Source organism: Gopherus flavomarginatus, chromosome 3 (genome assembly GCF_025201925.1).
Source record: "Gopherus flavomarginatus isolate rGopFla2 chromosome 3, rGopFla2.mat.asm, whole genome shotgun sequence".
Taxonomy (NCBI): Eukaryota; Metazoa; Chordata; order Testudines; family Testudinidae; genus Gopherus; species Gopherus flavomarginatus.
This window is the reverse complement of record NC_066619.1, coordinates 120,819,335-120,837,545: the sequence shown is the minus strand read 5'-3', so window position 1 is coordinate 120,837,545 and position 18,211 is coordinate 120,819,335.

Sequence of the window (18,211 nt, the reverse complement as noted above, 5' to 3'; positions counted from 1 at the left end):
CTGCCCCATTCACAGCAGGACGCGCGGCAGCCCCCGTCGCTGGCACTCGCGGCTGCAAAGCGACGGGTCCCCCGGCGGTGCTCGCTGGCTGCCTCTCGCCGCCTACCGCGGGCTGGAAGGGAAGGGGGCAGGCGAGATCGGCGGCTCTTCTCCGGTCTCTCCCCTCCCCTGCGCTCCAGTTGTTGCTGACTGGATTCCAGGGCACCAGAGCCCCCAGCGCGCTCAGCCCGTCCGCATTCCCCGAGCAAACACAGCGGCACCGAGAGCCCTGATTGATCCCGTATGTCTGGCGTGCAGCGGCGCAGGCAGGCACTGGGGGATGAATCCGGAGACCAGGAGTGCCACGCTCATTGGAAACACGGTGTGGAGAAATGACGCCCAGCTCGAGGGAGAGGAGGGAACAAATTTCAGGCCCCCTGAACGCCTTCCCCTTTAGAGGCATGAGGCATGTGGTCACCCGTTCAGAAAATGTTTTGTTGTGAGAGATGGATGGTTGGCTACTGGATTTGAACCTATACCGCCTAAATCCAGTTCCTGGCTCTGCTACCGCTACTCTGTGAACTTGAACAAGTCATTTAAACCTGTCTGTAACTCAGTTTCCCCATCAATATTATGGGAATAAATACTCCATTAATGATACTAGGGCTGATAGGACCATATACATACCTAGATGGCCATACCTTCAGATCATCATCTTAACCTAGTTGAAGTGAAAAAGATTCCCATGGGGCAAGTAGGAAGTCAATAATAGATTGTAGGGATTCTGCAGCTTTTCTAGTCTGTTGACCAGTTTGTTAGAGACTCCCTCTACTGCCCCTGCCAAACCCAATACCCCTACTGTACATATTTCATTCTTGGGAGCACCTCTAGGCACAGATTAGTTTTAAAACCACTGCCAGAGTATTGTCCTTTCCGACATCCAACGAGCTTCCATAGATTGTTGGAATCCATGGTTCATTTATTTAGTCTCCTTTTCACTTTCCCTTAGGTGCAGTTAAATATGAGCATGCACCTGGTGCATTTACTCAACTCCCTCATTTAAATTTAGTCATTATCAACTGCAGTATTCTAGTGGCAATATTGTCCCTTCACTGGTGACTCTACTGGTGGGAAATTGATGCCACTGGTGCACTCCTGAGATTGGGTCAGGACAAATTATTTGGCAAATGGGAAGGGAGACTGCACTGACAGGTTATCACTGGATTAGAAAAACTTTTTGGAATGAAAGTGCCCCATACATGCAAATATGTTACTCTTCCATTCATACAGTGTTTTTCAATCTAAAATGCTTCACAAACTTGCAGTTTGTACATACAACCACTTTAACACTGAAATACAACCACCTCTGTAACAGCTACCAGACAGACATTTGCCATACACCATGCTATATACCAAAAGTGTTGGCTTCCAGCAGTGTTCCTTGACTTGCTTTAACAGGCAAAGGTCCACACCTCATCAAAACCCACAATGGGCACTAAAGACTTGGTGTGGTTAATCTGCAGCTTTTTGAGTTAATCCACTTTTAAAAGACTTATCTACACACAACAAAATTCATTGTAGTGCACGGACTCTGCATTTATCACAAACTATGACATTCTCTTTCAAAGTGAACTATGCTGCAAAGCGAGTTAGTCTGTTCTATCTTTTGTGTGTACACAATGCTGCAAACTACTTTGGCAGTCTTCCAGCAGCTTCCTCTCCCCTCCCCCCCAACTGCTTTGCAGGAGACTGTTACTGACCTGTCTGTTTACCTGTGTGCCCTCCCCTACTCAGAGGTCAAGGTGACTAAATATCCCCCCCCCATTTATAAGCAGGCACACAGCCAGATTTTGTCCATTCACTCCTGCATTCCAGTTTATTATAATACCTGTATTAACACTCCAGAAGTCCTACAAAGTGCCTCAAACAGCCACTTCAAGTCATGCTGAGAACCTGGATCTTATCACCGTCTGGAAAGAAGCATTAGTGCGGGAAGCTCTTGGCATGAGCCCCTGGAATACAGACCTTTTGTGTACATTGCTAGACAGATGTCTGGTCGGGACTGTAACTGGGATGCTGACCAGTGCTGGCTAAAGAGCAAACAGGTCAGGAGCATCTACATTAAAGTAAGGGACAACCAGGAAAAAAAATCCCTCAGGGGATACCCAATTGATGCATCTTTCAAGGAGCTGGACAGGATTTTACACAACTACATGAACACCCAACCCAGGCACTTGTGGCTGCCTTCCCCACCCAAGGATGAGCAGCAAGATCCATCAAGGGATGAGTACAAGGAGGCCAGTGAAGACAGTGCCCCAGAAGCCCAGGATCTCTCTGAGAGTAGAAGTAGAAGGCAAGTCTGATTCCTGCCCTGCAGCAACCAACCACAATTCCCAGACTAGGACTGAGGAGGCTGATCTTATAGGCAGCGGTTCTCAAACTTTAGCAATCTGAGGACCCCCGTTTTGATTTAAATTTTTTCATGGATCCCCAGGTTCCCTGCTCAGCCCCAGGCCCTGCTGAGAGGGAGGGGGAAGAGTTGATCAGCAGAGCCCATGGACCTGCTGGAGTACCCTTTCAGATCCCAGTTTGAGAAATGCCACTATAGAGGAAACCTCAACATGTAAGGTTTTTAAATTTTTATTATACTGCTTTGATAGCTTCTGTTCTGAGTGCCCCACAGCCATTGGAGGCAGATTGAAATAGAAGCCTTTTTGAGGTCCCTGCCTCCACCCATCAGCCCATGCTATCTGTTCCTGCTTCACCCCTTGCCATATACCTTTCCAAGATGGCAGGACTTCAGCAGGACAGTTAGCCTCCATCTCATGCTAACACCTGGACTACTGACAGTTTTCAGGCCCTCAACAGGGAAGGCAAATGCCTATGTACTTTTTTTCCTTTCATCTTCCCTCAGCTGCCACTCCTGTAACAGTGCGTGGGATTCTTCTGTCCTAAGTGCAGAATTCTGAACTTGTCCTTGTTGAACCTCATCAGATGTTTTTTGGCCCAATCCTCCAATTTGTATAGGTCACTCTGGACCCTATCCCTACCCTCCAGCATATCTACCTGTCCCCCCAGCTTAGTGTCATCTGCGACCTTGATGAGGGTGCAATCCATCCCATCATCCAGATCATTAATAAAGATGTTGAATAAAACTGGCCCCAGGACCAACCCCTAGGATACTCAGCTTGATACTAGCTGCCAGCTAGTCATTGAGCCCTTGATCACTACCCGTTGAGCCCAAGGATCTAGCCAGCTTTCTATCCATCTTATAGTCCATTCATCCAATCTATACTTTTTTAACTTGCTGGCAAGAATACTGAGGGAGACCATATCAAAAGCTTTGCTAAAGTCAAGATATATCACGTCCACTGCTTTCCCCATATCCGCAGAGCCAGTTAGCTCATCATAGAAGGCAATCAGGTTGGTCAATGACTTGCCCTTGGCGAATCCATGTTGACCGTTCCTAATCACCTTCCACTTTGTTGCTGCCTAGGCCAGTGTCCTTTGTTCCTGTGAGGCTGGTCTGGGTTTGTCCCATACATGCCTTGATGAGGTGTAAACTGCCTTTCCCGCCCCCTCCCCCGCCGCTTCTGGAAAGTTTTTGCCTGGGCTTGCTTTAAGCCATGAAGACACATTTTCACCTTCAGAACTACATATATGAAATTACAACCTATAACATTACTATAACAACAATGTTCAGTACATCATGAGCCTTCCAAAGACACCCGACATGAAAAACTTCGCATTGGATACCACACAATCATATTATAAGGATGAACATGGGGGAGTAGGGTGTTTCCCCAAGGTACAGAACATCACATTAGCATTCTGACTTTACACGTAAAGCCACAGAGAGTACAGTGCTCCTATAAATGCCCTGTAACATGCGTTCTTGCAGATGGTGCCACTGTGCTTCAGGCAATCATTGCAGACCTCTATCTGTCTTTCTCTGCAATTTAAATATGTCTGCAGGGGAGATAAAGCAAAATCTAATGCTGAGAAATTGTTCAATTTTTGTTTGAAGATCATGAGGAATAACTGCCTGGTCTTCCTCACTGGCATAGCTGGTAACTCCCTTCTACTCCTGCAATACTGGGGGGACCACCTTGGAGAAGAACTTCACAGTTTTCAGAGTGGTAGCCCCGTTAGTCTGTATCAGCAAAAACAATGAGGAGTCCTTATGGCACCTTAGAGACTGACAAATTTATTTGAGCATAAGCTTTCGTGGGCTAGAACTCACTTCATCAGATGCATGAAGTGGAAAATACAGGAGCAGGTATAAATACATAAAAGGATGGGAGTTGCCTTACCAAGTGTGAGGTCAGTCTAATGAGACAATTCCCTTAACAGCAGGATACCAAGGGAGGAAAGATAACTTTTGAAGTGGTAATGAGAGTGGTCCATTTCAGATAGTTGACAAGAAGGTGTGAGTAACAGTAGGGGGAAATTAGTATTGGGGAAAATAGGTGTATCACAGTGTATCTCGCTGGTTTGCCCTTTGCCTTTCTGAATAAGGCTGTTCTGTGTCTCCTAATCACCAATCTCAGTTTATCATTCAGAGTGAGGACAGTTGAAAGGGGATGTAAAAGGAATTACTACCTAGATTTCCCCCAATTAACTCTGCTAACCCCTCCAACACCATACAAGTATCTCCAAGGCACAGCAAAACTTCAAAGCCAGACTGGGAATGTAATTCCCAACCCTATCTCCACCCCCAACCTCCCAGGCACAACGGCAAAGCCACACAGCAGATACTGCGCAGACAAAAATCCCAAGGCACACACCACTTATCTCAAAGCTTTCCCAAGACTGGGAAGAATCTCAGTGAGGTAAAGCCAAAAATGCATGTCCAAAAAACCCAACCAAACAAAAAACTATCAGCCTCCCAAGAACATGAATAACAGCTTGTTATTTTTTATATACCCCTGCAGCACCTGCACTGGCCAGACCCTCAATGACAGGGCCCTTATCAATGGCCAAGTGGCTGGCAAACCCAAGGGAGAGGAAACACAAGATTTGTGATTAAATGTTTGGGGTCAAAGACCCCAAACCCCCTCCAAAATATGGAGAGGTGGCGCCCATCTCTGAGGACAGAGGGAAATCTGAGGCTCTGTCTGTGGAGATCCTTGCAGTGGCAAAGGACAGTGCAGCAGTTGCCAGGGAAAGCGTCACCATGGCCAAAGACAGTATGGAAAAAGACAAGGAGATGCAGAGGCAGCTCCTGGAGGCACTACAAAGCCCAAGTGCCCTGTAGCAGCCCATGTTACTCTTAGGGCAGCAGCCAGTCATACTATGCAGCCCCTGGACAATACACGGTACTGGGAACGACTCCTCCTCCCTGCTGTACTCCTGGCTGCCATTCCCCTCCCAGAGCCCAGCTCAGGGCACTGACAACAGTGGTACCTGGGACCACAGCTCTTTTGAGCCCTCTGTTGCTCCTGGTATCTTTGACAGTCTCAGCACTAAGCACCAGAATGCCCAAGAACCAAAAGAGGCAGAGCAGAGACAAGACATACCTCACCTGTCTTTCAGGCCCCCCGGCCCCTTGCATGGTGTCCTGCAGTGCCGCACTTTGCTATTTTGTTTCACTGCTGGCTTAATGGAAGAGTTCTTTGTGGTTAGAGAGTAGATTATTTTAAATATGTCATTTCATAACAAAGCCATTTTCATTTCAGTTGAAAGGTTTCTCTGCTTTTTACATCATAGATTGTTTAAAAATAAGAGCCTTTAAAAGGATCAGAAGGAGCTGACAGTTTTTAACAGAAAATATTTACATTTGCTCTAATTCAGAAGGTTTTAACAAACACATGTAGGCAAAGACAAGATGCAGTAGGGACTGCCACGACATTGCACTTCCACCACCGATTAAAGAACACTGAACAGCACAAAAAACTTCCTCGTCTCCTCTCCATGGGTTAACAGCTGCATGTACAGCTGCCCAATTTCAGACCTGAGATTCAGATTAGGCATCCCTGACAACCTTGCCCAGCTGTTTGCATTTTGTATTGGACACTTTGTGGGCTGCTCAAAGTGCTGAACAAGTCTCCGCACCTCAGTCTTCCACCCATCGCTAAAACTCTCTCTCTTTCTCTCTCAAATATTGTGCCAAACACAATATGCTGCTATAACCTTTGGGGTGTCTTTTTCTGCTGCTTCCAACCTATTCCACAAACAGTCCATCTCCCTTTCAACCAGTCACATGCACACTCCACTGTCATTTTGTAGCTTTGGAAGCAGTAGTTAGACAGTTTCTTCCTTCTGTTCAAAAGGATTGTGAATGGCTTCATTAATCAGGGAGGCAGAGGTTAAGCCAGGTCCCCCAGGATAACTGGAGCAATGTCTACACCATTAATATCCAGTGTTCCTGGGGGCAAACAGACCTTTCTCTATTAATTCAAACAGAACTCAGTTCCAAAGAATCCTAGCATCATGGACCCTTACAGACCACCAGCATTGATGTCCATAACCTTCCATGGTGGTCTACAAACTGTTGGAGCACTGTGGAGAAACATCCCTTTCTGTTTATGAATTCTGAACCCTGGTGTTGGGGAGGGAGGAACTGAACAGTAAGCATATGACTTCGATCAGTTGCCCCAGTACAGTAGGGGAATCCCATGCATGCAAAGCCATCAATCACCTCCTCAGAATTACCAAACTTTAAAACCTGGTGCAATGGTACCTTTTCCACGGCATCCCACGTCTGCATGCCAACGGCTCAATGGTCAGTCGATCTCATGCCAAACCTGCACTGGTTTCCCAAGCCCAGAAGTGGCACCGCATGCTGTGAAGCTGCTCCAGGAACCAACTGTCTACTGTCAGTTGCTTGGATTTCTCTTCTTCCCTTTCTGTATTCTGGTTCCCCCATTGCTAGAGGAGCAGCTGTTGCTGCCAAGCCATCTACACAATGGTGCAGCAGGCAATGTCCCAGACCGAAACCACCCAGCTCTCAGAGCTCAAACATAGCCCAAGCAGCCCCTGCATGTTTGAGGTTGCCAGTATAGTGGCGCTGAACATTGCTGGGTCCGTGTTGTCCAACAGCAATTCAAAAATGGCCCTAGCCCACCCAAAAAGGATGTATTGGATGGAAGCAGATAATGGTGATTTTGTAAAAAATGTGATCTAGGCCTGGCTTCCACTATGTGTCTCCATGATGTTCAGCCAGAAAAATCCCAGAACTCATACTGCTCAGCAGCGAAGCAAAGGAGCATGGGAAACCCTCTGAGAAAGCCACATCCTCAGTTCACATCAAGTGATGCTTGTCAGCAAGGGCACACCAATCCCTGTGTATGCTATTACTACACCTTGCATAATGCGCATTATTGGACATGTAGAAAAAGGCTATGGGTTAGCCCTCAACTCCCACCAGGGCTAATGCCCTGATTCAACAAACCACATTTATGGGCTGTACTCAAAGTACTGTACTTAACTCTCTTAAGTGCTTTGCTGAATAGGGATGGACATAAACCACATGCTTAAAAGTGCTTTGCTGAAATCAGGTTTTATTGCTGAAATTCTCACCAGAGGCCAAGGCCTGAATGGCAAAGGAAAGCAAGTTTCGTTCTGACTCTGTAGTAGATAGTCTGGAGATAGTCCTTCCAGATCAGGCTTGAAGCACACTGGTAGAGCACTGCACCTGTTCTCTGTGGATGGAGAGGGCTCCACTTCCAGGACTGTAACTTTCAAATTTGTTTTTAAATAGGTGCTAAAATTTTAGCATCTGACATAAGTGACAAAAGTACCAAATATGTTACATGCATTTGGAGAAGCATGAAATTCATGTCAAAACATATTGTCTCCCTCATGTATTTGTTTTGGAAACAAAGCAAAGTGGAACCCACCGGTCAATGTGTGTTACAAATCCTCGTCTGTGCTGATCCACAGAAGACAGGAGTTATTATGGACCCTGACTAAGGAGGTTTGACTCTTTATCTTGTGTTTTTAGCTCCGCAGGTCCCCTGTTCAATTCTCAGTGGCTATGTCTCCATTGCACACCACTGGCAGCAGGCTGTAGGGTACGTGCAGCTACATGCACAGTGAAAAGCAGGCTGCATCCACATGTAGTTACATGCCTCAGTGAAACGCTCTGGCAGAGCCTCCGCCAAAGCCTTTCCCCGCTGCCAGAATCTTTCAATGTGGTGGGGAAAAGTTCCAGTAGCAGGGAGCTGCCAGAACCTTTCTGCACTGCCTCAGTCTTTCCCTGTGGCAGGGAAGGACTTCGGCTCCTGGTAGGCGGCAGTACACGACACACTAAAAGTAGTAGCCATTGCTTGGGTATGTAGGGTGCCATATAGGGTCCAAACCCCACGTGTCCAGGTGTAGCTCAACTCGCCTAAGCAGTATCTCACCAGCTACACTCAGAGTTATACCCATGCTAGGGAGCTATGCAGTGTATATAATCTACACACTGCTGTAGGGAGTGTGCAGTTTAGACGGACCCAACATGTTGGCCAAGAGGATGACAGTCAGCAAAGCAACACTGATGAGGAGGATAGGGAGATATCAGGCAAACAGAAACACTTTCAGAGTTACTTTTGACAAACTTTTCTTCAAATGAAATTGTAGTTGCTCCTACAGTTTCACCTGAAGTTGATCGAGCCAAATGGCTACAGCAGGAGTAGCAGAATTTATTGCAGTAATGCCTCCTTAATATTTATACATTGGGCAGTAGGTAGTGATATGCTCAATGGTCTGTCACGGGGAACCATGGTGGCACACTGGGGAATCCTTGATTTTCCATTTGTGTATTAGATAGCGATATCTACCATGGTTGGTTTGAATTTGGTTCAGAGTTGACCAAAGGTCAAACCCAGGAACCTTCTGCATGGGATCTGGCACAAGGAGCTTATTTTTTAAGTCTAGTTTAGCCCAATCTGCTTTCCAAACCTTTTTCTGGAGTGGAAGATGCAGCCTTCACTGTTAAGTGAGAATTCACAACAAATGCCATCAACTCGGTGACCAAACATCGCTCAGCAATCTCCTGGTCATCAGAGTAGCAACTCAACAAATTGGGTGATGTGACTGCAGCACACACATGTACCCGAGCTTGCTAAAAATAACACAGAAGCTGTAGAAGCATGGGCTGGCTGCTCAAGTTCAAGCCTGCTTGGGACCCTGGGAACATATTCAAACAATTGGCCCATGCCAAGCTAGTTCAGGTATGCCTGCACATGCTGCAATCAGACCTCCCAATTGCAGTGTAGACATAACCACAGTTACATGCTATAAGTCTGGTCCTCTCATTCTCCTGTCTGTAGGTAGCCTGATATACCAGGTACAATATAAACTCCTATGTAGCCTGTGAAAGAGAGACAACTCCTCAGATAGCTGTCACAAGTTGGGAAGACATAGGACAGGAACATAAACTGTGTTTGATTCCATGTCCATTTGTCAGCAATGCTGCCCACATTTAAAATCAAGCTAAAAGTTTGTTTTGTTTAATACGAAAGTTGGAAAATTATTTTAAAGAAACTAGTACCTCTCAAGGCAGGAGACTTGTCAATTTGATCCTTTTGTTTTGTGTGTCTTCTCTCTCCCTCCATTTCTGTCTGAATTTACACTTGTTTGAAAGATGTGCAGTTATCACTCCTACAGCCTGAAGTGTCTCCTTTTCATGCACAATTAACTATAGCTAAATAATGTTAAGATTGCAACAAAAACAAGGAAATTCAAACCTCAGATTGAATATATGGCCCAGATCTCCAGGGCATACTCACAAAATTCCCATTCTATCAAATGGGAGTTTTGCCAGAGTAAAGACTTCATGTGAACCTTTTTAAAAAAAATGGAGTTGTATTCATTCAGGACCAAGTCTCCATTTGGTGGAAATGGGTGAAACCAATGAAGCCATGTCAATTTACACTGTCTGAGGATCTAGTCTTTGATTATGAATCCGAAGTTTGTACTTATATTCCTCTAGCTATACCACTGAAAGAGTAACCTTTCTTTATACACACACAAAACACCTTGTATGCGTTACTACCACTCAGATAGTCAATGAATATGGCGATTTCCCCTCTATGGCCTTGTTTAATATGGCCTATTTGTATCACTGGCATCTGAAAAATGTCATTATTCTCTTTATCCTTCCTCATGATCCTGATTTTTCAGGATTCATGAACCTATTTTCATCCCTTCTCATTAGAATGCAGGGAAATAGGGGTATTACAACCAGGAAAGCAAACAAACAATTTTGATATTAACCAGTACGTCTTCAGAAGATAACATAACTGCTGCAAAGCTAAACAGCTATTAATGTCAAAGAACATCTCACATCTAAACCCTCAGGCATTCCTTTGAAAATTTAGGATAATTGTGAAACAAACAGTAACCTATATAAAAGTTAACGAAAAAACAATCCAGAATAAATATGGTGTATAACTTGACTGTATTCAGTATATCAAATGCTTTCCTCATGCACATGGAAATAAATCAAGAGTCTTTGCATTGAATGCAGTGGAGTTACATAGATATTAAATTAGTTTGGAAAATCAGGTCTACAGGTTCCCCTGTTTTTGAAGCATTTACACTATTGTTTCACAAAGCAGTGCTACCGAAATATATCATGATACTCACTCAAGCCAGTCACTGTTCGAGGCACTGTGAGCAAAACTGCTTTTGAAGAACTACGTTTTCATTTTGGGTCCAGCCCTGTTCTCACTGAAATCCATCAGAGTTTAGACACTGATTTCCATGGGAGTAGGAACAGACCCTATAAAGCAGATTTAATTTAAGTGTTTACACAAGTGCTATGACACAGAAGTGTTATGTCACATAGCATATGCCTGAATTATGTAATTTACCTAGAACCTATTGTACTTAATGATATGTAAGAATATTATTGGAGTTATACAACTCCATCTGAACATAACAAGCTATAATACCATTTATGAAGACTTCTGGAGATAAAGCTCATTCATTTCAGTGGGTGTCTTTCCACTGACTTCAAACAGGCTTTCGATCAGGCCCACATAAACTATAAGAATGAAGTTTAAGCGTGTGCCTGTACTAGCAGAACCCCAAGATTGAGACAGAGCCTCAAGCAATGTAGAGTGGTTGTATGTTATTTACTATAACAAATGATTCATAAAATCTACTCAAATTTTGGGGGTAAGAAGAAAGCAGAGTTATTATTATGATTGGTATTAGTAGTGATAGCATTGCAGTAAAGTTTAGGTGCCCCAGTCATGGACCAGACCCCATTGTACTGAACACAGAACAGAGAAACCATTCTCCTGCGTCTTTGTCTCCACCCTCTCATCCTCCTTCCCACACATTTGCAGTTTGACTTTTTTCCTTTTAGCTACACACATTTATAATACACACATTACATCTAAATACAACTCTGCCATTTTTTGGACACTCATGTTGAACACTGACATCAGTATTGAATAATTAGAATGTGCATGCACCTATTTTAGAAGCTTGTTGCAGATTCCCAGATATGAGAGGGACAGAAAACCCTACTAGTAAGTTCAAAACAGAAAAAACCCAAACTATGTTTAATTTATATCAAACAACTTTGAATTGAACTTGGAGGTATTTTGGTAGGATGGCATCACTGTACATTAAACAGAAGATACATCAAAGTAGTAACATACAGTGTTAACTGCTGTTGCTCTAAAGTCTGACTGAAAGTCAATATAAACAAATGTATTGTGAAAGAATAACAGGTTTAAATCATTCATCTTCATGAGTGAGAACAAATGTTTATTTCATCTTGATTTAAACTATGCCTCACAATCCGACCTTTTTATAAACTAAAGGTTTTGTATATTTTTCTAAGTTTTGTTTCATCTCTTTGAAAAATTACTTAACAAGGAATATGGTTTCTTCTGTGCTGCTGCTATTGCTGTTGCTGTGTTTTTTGTTTCGTGTATGTGCATATGCCAGGATGTGAGTCTTTGTCCACCACACTTTCTGGTTGAGATGTTCGCATGGCGAATCACATAATGGCATTGCCCTGGTGGATTTCAGAAGCAATTATTTATCTTTGCAGCCAGCCTGGTTCCAAATGTAATCGAGCACCCTTCATGGCCAGGGCAGCTTCTGCAGTGCCCTGCCCCTGTCTTCAGGCTCCTTCCACAGATTCTACACAGTCTCTCTTCCAATCACAGCCCTTCTTGGGGTCTGGGTTTTTTATTAAATTAACAAAGTTCTGAAAGTACTCACAAAAACAATCTTCCATCCAGGCTTCAGCTGAGCTGAGCAGAGCACAGCCCCTCCCTCCCTGAGGAGCCATCCCTTCTTCCAGGACTCACTGCAACTTCACTCTGCATTCCCTTTCTGGATCTGCCTTCATAGAATCATAGAACAGAATAATAGAATATCAGGGTTGGAAGGGACCTCAGGAGGTCATCTAGTCCAACCCCCTGCTAAAAGCAAGACCAATTCCCAACTAAATCATCCCAGCCAGGCCTTTGTCAAGCCTGACCTTAAAAACCTCTAAGGAAGGAGATTCCACCACCTCCCTAAGGGGTGAACTCCCTCTGACTATTTATAGCCCAGGAGCAGCCCCACCCCCATAACTGGCTGAACTTGGAGCATCTGATCCAGGTGTGGCTCTTCCTGAAATGAAGGAACATGCTTAGGTCCCTTTGACTTCAGTTGGATGATAAGCCTAAAGTTAAGCATGTTCTTCAATATTTTGCTGATTTGGAGCGTGGCAGTATAAGCTCTTTGCCATTAGTCTCTAGCATATCCTCATCTTTCAGCAGTAACATGACCTCTTACCTCTCTGCACTGGGCCAGATAGGGAGCTCAGGAATCAGCTGCTTCTGGGGAAATCTCTGTTTACAAGGCATGAAGGAAATAAACAAATACCAAGGAAGTTAAAAATATGTATATCAAACCAGGCACAATTGACACTCCTAGACCCGTTTCTGCAAGTCTTTCCTTTCCCAGACTGACTTTTCCCTAGTAACTTGATTAGTTCCCTGGAAAATGTTACTAGCCTGCTCTGCACTTGGTGGGATGACAGCCTGTCATATTTCTATCGGTGAATCCTATTCCCTCACATAGGAGAATTTACCACAACTTCTCTGATCAGGAACTCACTGGACTTCCTGCCTCCAATGCTGTAAATAATTAGATCCATAACATTAAATTATTGAAACAAACATATGGGAATAGGAATAGAAAATACTACACATGTGCAATGTAGCAAAGATGGTGTAGCTTTAGGACCTTTCAACTTTTGTGTGCTTAATTTCTTAACATTAACATTACATTCACATACCTTTTTTGTGTTTAAATGTACCTGATCTTTAAAGAAGAAAAAAGGAAAGAAAGAATTCCCCCCCCCCCTCTGAGTCAGCTTTAAAAGCACAGTTTACCAATTAGGTGGCCTTGAAACAGAACAAGAGGGGTTCTACTGCACTGTAGTTTTTCTTAAACTTTCTGTATATACTTTTATAAATATAAACACCATATATCCTTTTTTCCATGTTGCTTCTTCCATGAGGACTAGAACCCTGTACATCTCAAAATGACAGCTTCAGGATTTTGTTTATTAATTTTTGAGTTAGAGAGATACAAAAAGCTGGGAAGAATTTATACATAATGTGTGTGCACACCCTTTTCTCCCCCCACTTTTCTCTCTTAAGTAAAGCCTCCCTATTCAGGAGGGGCACTAAAGCATATGCTTAAATTTAAGCAGATGATGAAGTGCTTTCCTGAATCAGGGCCTAATTCAGTGACAGCTGAGCATATTTATCATGAACTTTCAGAAAAAGTCACCCCAAGAATGGAAAATTTCATCCCCTAAGCAACATTCTGTGCAGCTGAAAAATGGAGGTTATAATGGAAACTGTGTTTCAACCTTAATAAAAGCATTCAGTAATACACTGTAATATAGTAATGTACCCTTGAACAAAGTTTTGATTTGATGGTTAATTCTGTGTAATTTTTTTAAAGTAACGAAAACAAGAAGTTTTTATCAGCTGCAGTCTGTACAAAGTACAGAGTAGCAGCCATTGAAAATAAAAAGATTAGCTCAAAATAAACAGATGACTGGAGTGCAAGCTTTACTATTTCTTTCCTCACGTTTCCCTTATTTTTCTTTCATTCTATGCTTTTTGTCCTCCATGTTCACCAGTGGGAAAACTGAAGGCAAGAGACTTTAAGCAGAATGTGTACTAACTTACAAAGTTAGGTCAGAGAACAGCACACGTAGAAGGTTAAAACTTTGGGGGAGGGGGAGATTTCCACAAAAGAAGGAGTGGGAAAATAATGAATAAAAGACACCTGATGAAATCTTAGGAAAACAGATGAGGAACAATGGAAACAGTAACCTGCTGGGCTTGGGGTTTAGCATCTTACTACAGAAAATAAGAGTAGCGAGGTAGCTTTTCAGTTTTAAGTGCTAGCTTCTGCCAACCTTATATGTGTTGAATAGTACCATTTTTATGAGCTTTTCTATTGGGCCAATCACAAATAAGGGTGGCAGAATAAGAACCCGAGTATCTATAAAAACAAGTATTGGAGCATTCGAAAAATAGGTTTACAGATTTGTTCTCTTGCATACCCTGTGCATATTGGAATGGAATCCTTTCTCTACAGCCTCAATAGACACATGACCACTACACCCACCTACCTTCCAGGTAGGAGAATGGCACTGTCACCAGTTCATTGGCTAGACTCTCAAGAAGTGATTGTGAGGCAATCAATCATACCATGTCATTTTTCAGGGTGGTGCCACACTTTAAAGGAGTCTAAACAAGGTTAAGATGTACAGTGCGAATGGCACTTATGAAACAAGAAGTTAATACTACATGTAAGTCACAGGCAGTCGGGAGAAAGGAGTGGAATTTCCCAAGTGCAGAGGCAATAAATGCTATAGAAAAGGCCTCCTTGTAATCTTAGCCAGACTAGACTAATTACGAATAAAATACATGACTTCAGTTAACTGAACGAATGAATGGGGTGCATGTAATTTATCAGATAAATGGGATTCTGATGTGCATCACGTAAATCTACATTTGGATAAAGGGGGCTTTGGATAGAAGGGGTTATGTACAGATAATGTGATCTAATGGATAAAGCACCAGCTTTTCTTAAACTTGGCTCAGACAGTAAGATGCTATGTGATCTTGTCAAATAATTTCATTTCACTGTGCCCCTGTTTCTCCTTCAGCCAGGGGTGGCTCCAGGCACCAGCGCTCCAAGCGTGTGCCTTGGGTGGCAAGCCGCGGGGGGCACTCTGCCAGTCACCGCTAGGGCAGCAGGCAGGGTGCCTTCGGTGGCTTGCCTGCAGAGGGTCCACTGGTCCTGTGGCTTTGGTGGACCTCTGGCAGGCGTGCCTGCGGAGGGTCCACTGGTCCCGCAGCTTCGGTGGACGCCTGCGGGAGGTCCGCCGAACAGCGGACCCTCCGTGCTTGGGGAGGCAAAATGTCTAGAGCTGCCCCTGCCTTCAGCCCTGTGTCTGTCTTGTCTATGTGGACTGTAAGCTTTTTAGGACAGGGATGGTCTTTTATTGTGTATTTTTACAGTATTCAGTACAAGGGCCCTAAATCTTTAGGTGCTACTCTCATACATAGAATAATTTTAATATACATAAGAATCCTAAAAAAGCAAGAAAGAGTCCTGTGGCATCTTATAGACTAACAGACGTATTGGAGCATAAGCGTTCGTAGGTGAATACCCACTTCATCAGATGCAGTGGGTATTCACCTACGAAAGTTTATGCTCCAATACTTCTGTTAGTCTGTAAGGTGCCACAGGACTCTTTCTCATTTTTTACAGATCCAGACTAACACGGCTACCCCTTTGATACATAAGAATCTTAAATACTTATGAGGTCTTGTCATAAACAGATAGTTAAGGGTTAATAAAACAGGAGTACTTCATGTCTCTTTTGACTGTAAAGGGTTAACAAGTTCAGTGAGCCTGGCTGTCACCTGACCAGAGGACCAATCAGGGGACAGGATACTTTCAAATCTTGAGGGAGGGAAGTTTTTGCGTGTGCTGTTAGTGTTTGGTGGTTGTTCTCTCTGGGTTCTGAGAGTGACCAGACGGGCAACCAGGTTTCTCTCCAATCTCTCTGATACAGTCTCTTATATGTCCAGAATAGTAAGTACTAGGTAGATAAAGCGAATTAAGCTTATGTTTGTTTTATTTATTTGCAAATGTGTATTTGGCTGGAAGGAGTTCAAATGTGTATTTTGCTGAAAGGATTTTAATTTGTACTTGTATACTTAGGCTGGGAGGGTATTCCCAGTGTCTATAGCTGAAAGACCTTGTAACATATTCCATCTTAAATTTACAAACATAATTTTTACTGTTTTTTCTTTCTTTAATTAAAAGCTTTTCTTGTTTAAGAACCTGATTGTTTTTTTATTCTGGTGAGACCCAAGGGAACTGGGTCTGGATCCACCAGGGAATTGATGGGGAGAAAGGAGGGAAGGGGGAGAGAGAGGTTAATTTCTTTCTGTGTTAGGATTACTTTTCTCTCAGGGAGAGTCTGGGAGGGGGAGAGAGAAGGAGGGGGGAAGGTGGATTTTCCTCTCTGTTTTAAGATTCAAGGAGTTTGAATCACAGTGATCTTCCAGGGTAACCCAGGGAGTGGAAGTCTGGGAGAGGCAACGGTGAGGGAAAGAGTTTACTTTCCTTGTGTAAAGATCCATAGGGACTGGGTCTTGGGGGTCCCCGTGCAAGGTTTTGAGGGGACCAGAGTGTACCAGGCACTGGAATTCCTGGTTGGTGGCAGCGCTACAAGCACTAAGCTGGTAATTGAGTTTAGAGGAATTCATGCTGGTACCCCATCTTTTGGACGCTAAGTTTCAGAGTGGGGAATTATACCATGACAGGTCTGATGGAAAGAATCACTGAGTTCAGTGGGCTATGGATTAAGCTCCACTTAGAGTTTTTTCTACATAAAGTTGATTGCTTTTACCACCTACCACTAGAAAGTTTAAAAAAAATTAAGTTGTCTATTGTAGTATATGTGCAATCCTATGGGACAATCATATCAGTAAAGGAAATGGAGGCCAGCTAAGGATCTGGCCCAGTTTGAGTATGGATGGACACAGACACAATACATACATATATCGTTCATCATATCTACAAAGAGGCACATACATCCTGTGAATATGCACACACATTCCATATACAGAGCAGCATGTGTTTCTGGAAAGTTTTATGGGTTTGATCTTCTCACGTGATTGTCCCATCTGATGGTCTATTACTGTGTATGCAATATACATTTTTTCTAAATTTTTATGCTGTGTGATTAGTTTTGTTTAGGAAAAATGCTGTATGGACCTTAATCCATAGCCCACTGAAGTCAGTAGGTGTCTTTCCACTGACTCCAATGGCTTTTAGATCAGGCCCTATGAGAAAAGGAATGTTAAGGTGGCATAAACAGATAGCTAAGGGTTAATGTCTCTTTCACCTGTAAAGGGTTACAAGCAGGAAACTGGACACCTGAACAGAAGACCAATCAGAAGACAAGATACTTTAAATTTGGGTGGAGGGAAGTTTTTGCGTGAGTTCTTTGTTCTTGGCTCTTCTCTCGGAGGGTCTGAGAGAGACCAGACATTACTACAGGCTCTCTAAGTTTCTTTTCATATAGTAAGTAAAACAGGCGGTTTAGGCTTTTTAATTGTTTTACTCTATTTGCACTTGTGGATCTGGCTGGTTAACTTTTATATGTGTAGTTGCTGGGAATATTTTGATTTGTATTGGTAATGGGGAGAAAGTCTCTTTCTGGTGTCTGTAAGCTATAGGACCCTGTAATATTTACATCTTGAAGTTACAGAGATAATTCTTTACTTTTTCCTTTCTTTTATTAAAAGATTTCTTTTTAGAGAACCTGATTGATTGTTTTTTCTCTGTTTCCCTTGTTTTATCCCAGGGGATTGGGATAACTCACCAGGACGGGTGGGGAGACGGGAGGGGGGGAGATAAAATCTCTCTCTGTTTTCCATGAATCTGTTTGCCTCTTTGTGGAAGGGAAGGGAGATGCTTCTCTGTATGGTGATTTAAGAGGTTAGATCAGTATCTCAGGATAGCCCAGGGAGGGAAGTTCTGGGAGGAGGAAAGGTGGGGGAATGGTTTATTTCTCCTTGTTTTAAGAACCCAAGGGATCTGGGTTCTTGGGGTCCCCAGGGAAGATTGGGGAGGTCAGAGTGCCCCAAAACACTATATTTTTGGGTGGTGGCAGCCTATCAGATCTAAGCTGGTAATTAAGCTTAGGGAAATTCATGCTAGTATCTCATTTTCTGGACTCTAAGGT